The sequence below is a fragment of the Camellia sinensis genome, chromosome 4 (assembly GCF_055761805.1).
Source record: "Camellia sinensis isolate YWXY chromosome 4, ASM5576180v1, whole genome shotgun sequence".
Taxonomy (NCBI): domain Eukaryota; kingdom Viridiplantae; phylum Streptophyta; class Magnoliopsida; order Ericales; family Theaceae; genus Camellia; species Camellia sinensis.
Window position 1 is genome coordinate 125,191,550 of NC_138964.1, and position 6,805 is coordinate 125,198,354.

Consider the following 6,805-nt stretch of genomic DNA (forward strand, 5'->3'; position numbering starts at 1 on the left):
GTGGCCGGGTCACGCTGAAAATATGGAATGTTGAACTGCATGAGCTTGTGAAGCGGGCGTGAAGCCCACTCCGACCGTGGCAAGTCGCTCGGCGGTGGCGGTGGCGGTGGCGGTGGTGGCGTCGAGGAAGTGGAACCTCTGGCCTTTTTGGAGGCTCGAGCGGATATATGTCGACTCATGTTCTGCACACACCAACAATAAACACATATACCCATGAAACCAGCATAAGAATCAAATAAAATATTAAAGCACAAGTCTGCCCACTGATGTTCCACATGCAATTCTCATTATTATTTTTTTTTTCTTGATTAGAAAATGAAATAGAATAATTTAAACTTACAGATTAACATTTTAACAAGTATTAAATTAAACTAACAAGTAATACAAAGATAATAAACTACATCTAAACAACTAAATAAATAGATAGAAAACACAATGAATTAGAAAAGGTAGGAATTAATTTTATTTTATTTTTTAATTATTTATTTTTTATTTATTTATTTTACAATATATGAAACCTAAAATAAAATCAACTAGACACATGAGCATTTTATGTAAATAACAACTGATTAAATAAATGAAAACAAACTATACTAACAAGTAAGGAATTAAACTAATCAAAGAATAAAAACTTAATAAAAATAAAAATAAATAAATAACTGAATAAACACACAACTAAATAGCTAAATAAATAAATGGACAACCTAGGAACTAATTTCTTTTTTTTTTTTTTTTTTGGCTTGGACCGCACATGCGCCAGAGAGGGCCGCACGTGCGGCAGTTGTCTTCTTGCTACCCAGAATTTTTTTTTTTTTTTTAAGGATGAACAAACTAAATAAACATGGCTAAATTAGTATACCACAACTAAATAAACACAAATAAAATAAAATAATAGAAAGAATGAACAACTAAGAATTTTTTTTTTTTTTTAAGGATGAACAAACTAAATAAACATGGCTAAATTAGTATACCACAACTAAATAAACACAAATAAAATAAAATAATAGAAAGAATGAACAACTAAAAAAAAAAAATTAAATCACCTATGAACAAACATGGCTAAGCAGTATAAACCCCCCCCCCCCTTCTTTTTTTTTTTTAAGTATGAAACATAGATCAAGATGTGAACAAAAAAAAAAATCCAAAACTCTACTTCTCTACTCCTATACCCACAAATCTAAACAAAAAATAAAGTTTACCTTGAAAAAGTAAAGAAAGAGAGAGAGAAAGAATAGAGATTCGTCGGAAAAAATTGTGGTCACCAGGGATTCGTCGGACGGAAAGGAAATAGTGATGCCGGCAGTGAGATGGTGGTGGTGAGGAAGAAGGAAAAAGGAAAAAGAAGAAGGAAGAAAAATGACGAAGAAGATAGTGATGGTGGGGCTGGATAAGTTTTGGTGGGTTTGTGGGGTTATGAGAGAGAGAAAGATTGATAGAGATAGATGAGATAGAGAGATAGAGAGAAAATCTGAGAGTGATTGTGAGAAAGGTGGGTCTAGGCAAGATTATTTTTTTTTTAAAACAATAAATAAATAATAAGAATTGCGAATTTTTTTTAATTTTTAAATTTTTATATATATACTTTTATATTTTCAATTTTTTTAAAATTATTATTATTATTATTTTTTAATGAAAATAAAAAATCAATAAAGAAATAAAATAGTATATTTATTTATTTTTATTTAAAAAATATTTATTTATTTATTTATTTACTTTTTTCAAATAAGAAAATAAATAAATAAAATAATAATAATAATAATAAGTAAACAAAACAAAAGCTGCAGGTTAATTATTATTTTATTTTTATTTTTATTTATTTATTTATTATTATTATTATTATTATTATTATTATTATTATTATTTATCTTCTTTTTTTTTAAGAAAACGTCGCACGGGCGGCAGCACACCCCGCACCTGCTTTTAAAGCAGTAGGCAAATTGAAGATTGAAAATTTGTGTCGTACGTGCGTGGGTAGAGCCGCACGTGCGGGATTTTTTTTTTGTTTGTTGTGGAAAGAACGACGCTCCGCACGTGCGGGGGGTCAAGCCGCACGTGTGGCTTGGTGGACGCACTCCCCCGCGCACCTGCAATTAATGCAGTAGGCACTTTTGGTTTTACACTCACTACAAAAAAATTGCTTTTTTGCGACGGTAAAACGCCGTCGCAAATACCCCAAAAGCCGTCTCAAAAAGTTTTTTGCGATGGTAAGTGACTTTTTGCGACGATAAGTGGGGGGTCGCAACAAAGGGGGTTGCAAAAGGGTTTTAGCGACGGCATGACATCGTCGCCTTTTTTTTTTTTTGCGACGAAAAAATTCTGTTGCAAATAACGCGTGAGAATCTGAATTTTTTTGAGACGGTACTGTGTTGCCATCGCTAAAAGTTTATTTGAGACAGCACCTGAGCCGTCGCTAAAGGACTATTGGCGACGGCAATAACACCGTCGCTAAAGGCCTTACTTGTCAACCAATTCCCTATCTTTTGCGACAGTAAAGGTACCGTCGCAAAAAACCCTAGTTCAATTTTCTTTTTGAGACGCTACCGTATCAAAAAAATAAAAAAAATAAAAAAAACTGTATTAAAATTATTAAAAATATGAAAATAACCTGTATTAAATGAAAAATAACTAAAAAAAACCCAATAATTACATAATAATATAAATACATACATAAACAAAAGTTAGCACATAATGAAAATTCATAATGTTATTCCATTCATAACAATACATAAATAGAAATTCATAACAATAAAAATTATCTCATTACATAATGTCGCATAATACATACATAATGTTGTTCACAAATCTAAATAACGTAAATCAAAACCAAAAGTTTTCGTCTTGATTCTTCCGTAGGTTACAAAAACAAAAGTTATAATTTTTACACGCCCGCATTTCACAAGAAGCAAACTGCTACTCAGGAAATATCTGAAAATAACAAAATAAAAATAATTAATGACAATATAATGGTGTTAATATTTTAATTACAGAAAAACATAAAAAATTAACTACTATATAATTACAAAGATGAACAGAATAAGATGCAATGATCTGATGGTCATACAAATATGAAAACAGATTTCTATTAAACACCATAGACAAGGTATTCCGTTTATTTATTCCAACTCAAGAACTGTAATGAGATAATCATCATAAAATGCATATGAATACAGACGTGTTGTAAATTTATTGTAAACCATTCTGAACTCCAAATAATAATTTCAATAGCTTAAGTAGCCTATAAAAATAGTGTAGTTTCTCAAAATTATTTGTTCATAATAGAAAAAGAAACATGGCAAACTTACTTCCATGCGATATCCTGCTCTCAATGCACACATTGAATGAAAAGAAGTGGCACACTTGTAACACTTAGTGCAAGAACCATGAGTCTGCTTGCAAATAACACATGGCTGCAGTTCAAACAAATGTATCACGTTTAGAATAGAAGGTTAGAAACATGAGGGCATATCACCAGATGTATTTCACAGTTTTTTTTTCAGCCTCCTATGTAGATTCACACAACAAACACTGTACATGCAGGAGCCATCATATTCAAAAAAATAATAGTGGGTCCATTTCTTTTCTAAATATGGTGGATCCTAGATGTACAATTGCCATTTTTTGTGTGGATTCATGTAGAGGAGGTGAAAAAACCAAAGACATAACATTAATGGCAACTTGTTCCACTAAATAGCAATTATACATTTATCATCTAACATATACTCTAAAATCATAAGCATATACACTTCCAAGAAGTTGGAGTGCCTGTCACACACTGACACTCGTCAAACACTCTGTGTCCTACTATTTTTTCAAAAAATTGACCCAGGCACACTTTGGACACCTAGGTGGACACACACATAATAAGTTTGAAAAAATAAATTTGGATACAACATAAATTTATACATATTAATCCCTCCTACTTTAAACCTAAAAAATTAATGTTTATCATCTTTGAATGAAAATCATATATATGAAAAATAATACAAATATATCTTTTACATGTGTCCCTCACATGCCATGTCTTCTATTTTTTCAAAATAATCATGCTAGTGCGTCCATGCCCAAGTAACTAATTCGGCAAAGATCGAGAGCACCATGAGAGCATCTATATTATATAATTTTATATATCATATTATTTTTAAAAAAATAATTTATTTAAGTATTGTTATATTTTAATATAATTAAGATTATATTAGTAATTATTTGCATACTTTTTGAGTCATATAATTTTTATACTAAATATCTAGATGCTTTTACTAGCTGATTCAGTACTTAATGTTTTGTAAGTTCAATAATATCAAGATACTTAATCAAATAACAAAAAATGGAGTCAAGTGGTGCAGCAGAAGCTTCTCTTAATTCATAAAAGTGACAGGTTCAAATTCAAATCCTTCAAAAAGCGTTGTTGTTTTATTATTATACACGGAGACACAACGAGCCAGCAAGGTGATGGAGGATACTAGGTGAGCATGGTACACTAGTAGTTTATGTGTTATTCAATTATTGGCTAATCCATGAGTGGCTGGGGGAATTTTCAAACTGAAATTAATTGATCCACAGATTAATCATGGATTAAAACTCAATATGTCGATTTGCATTCTAGTTCATGATTCACATCCAAACTATTTCAAACCCACTAAAACCACATGTTTTCCTGGTATAAGAAGCACAGACACTTTAACATCGTAACTTTTTTGGAAAAAAAGGACACCACGCGGATAAATAATTTTATATATTTTTTTTGTCATATTTATGAATAATAATTCATTCAAAGATAATAAAAAAAATAAAAAAAAAATCTAATAACTGTATAACACTAAATTATATTCCAATCTTGAAGCACTGCTGACAAAATTTTATCATTGTAGTGTCGGCTGCATCACTGTGTCAGTTAGAAACACCATTTCTACAATGATTTTAAATAAGACTCGTACCTTTACAAAAGAATGTGATGGAATTCTAAGAAGTCCAACTGCAGGCTCCATCTTCTCAGCATCTACAAAAGCAACTTCAGGCCAGAACCAAGCACATGTGACATGGACCCACAGGGAGTCAACATCAGTTGGCTTCAAAGCTCTCCCTACAGAAGCAGCATTCAAATCTATAAGAATCAAAAAACAGAAAATGAAACTGGGTATTTAACGCATAAATAAGGATATCAATGGGACTGCCTTTAACAGGGCAGAGACAACACTCCTTCTCAACATTAGGAGTTTCGCATGCTCTGCAAACCCATGATGTAAAATCCTGAACATTGTTTGCTCCATAGCACTCTTGATGGACTGCTATTTGACACCTGAACTCAACAAGTTAAAAATAAAATTGACTCAGATGATTCTACTAGAGTTCCTAAATCAGGTGCTATCTCATCTCGGCAAATAAATTGTAATTCAAATGCATAAAATGTGATGATTAAGCATAAAGATTCATGAAGAATAGTAACACCTGTTGCAAATAACAATTTTATTATAGTCCCAATCCTCAACCCATCTGCATACACAGATTCAACACAACTAAGAACAAATTTCTTAACATACATACATACATACATACATACATACATACACAGATTCAACAAAAATTCTTAAGAACAAATTCAAACAAATTTCTTAACATACATACATATATACATACACATATTTCTTAAGAACAAATTCAACAAAATCAACATGAATCTGATTAACATACATACACAGATTCAACAAATTCCTTAAGAACAAACACACAGAGAGTGATCGGTGCAGAATAAAATAAACAGAACAGATCAAATTCCAAAACAAAACAAACACACAGATTCCAAAACAAACAGAACAGATCTGTTGGTCTAAAACAAACAAACAGAACAGATCTGTTCGATCAGTGCAGAGATGAGAGATCAGGGAGAGAGAGAGAGAGAGAGAGAGGCTTACCTGTGAGTCGATCGGTGCAGAAATGCAAAACCAGAGAGTGAGACTGGTGAGATGAAAGAGTGAGGGAGACAGATCAGATCAAAGAGATATTTGATATATATATCCGAGTGGGCGGGATTGGGAAAAAAAAAATATATTTAAATAATAATAATTTTCATCATAAATGAATATTTAAATAATAAAAAATAATAATAATAATTTTCATTTTCATCATAAATGAATATTAAATGAATGAAAAATTATTATTATTATTTTTTATTTGGTAGAAATAAGGATAATATTTTAATGAAAAATATTTTCTATTAAGAGTGATGAGTGAGAGAGGGAGACGGAGAGAGAGAGAGAGAAACAAACAGACAAAGAGAGAAAGAGATAGAGACAGAGACAGAAAAAGAGAGAGAAACAAGAGATAAGCGATACAAAAAGAGAGAGAAAGAGCGAAAAAAGATGAACGAGAGAGAGAATAGAAAAATAGAAAGATAGAGAGTAGAGAGATGAGCGAGAGAGAGACAAAGAGAGAGAAAAAAGAGAAATGAGCGAGAGAGACAGAGAGAGAAAAGAGATGAGAGAGATAGAGAGATAGAGAGAAGAGAGATGAGCGAGAGAGACAGAGAGAGAAGACAAATTGGAGGGATAGAGAGAAGAAAGATGAACGAAAGACACACAGATAGATAGACAAATAGACAGAGAAATAAGAGTGATGAGTGAAAGAGAGAAATAGAAGAATGGTGGCAGTTGAATGGCATTTGCAGTAGTGGTAAATGTGGTAGAGAATATGGGTGGTGAGAGAGAGAGAGATGAGTGAGAGACGAATAGAGAAAAGAGATAGAGAGACAGAGTGATGAGCGAGAAAGAGACAAAGTGGTCGCTAAAAGTGCATTTTATTGTAGTGGATC

The 6,805-nt window shown here is 31.8% G+C and overlaps 1 pseudogene across 1 annotated transcript; it reads right to left on the reverse strand.

The window, feature by feature from the left end:
- Positions 1-2,610: 2,610 nt before the first annotated feature.
- Positions 2,611-5,310, reverse strand: LOC114263123 (histone-lysine N-methyltransferase ATX5 pseudogene; annotated as a pseudogene). Its single transcript, XR_014365713.1, has 3 exons — positions 5,172-5,310; positions 4,935-5,080; positions 2,611-3,407 (listed from the first exon to the last, which is right to left on the reverse strand). The product of XR_014365713.1 is annotated as a histone-lysine N-methyltransferase ATX5 pseudogene (transcript).
- Positions 5,311-6,805: the final 1,495 nt, after the last annotated feature.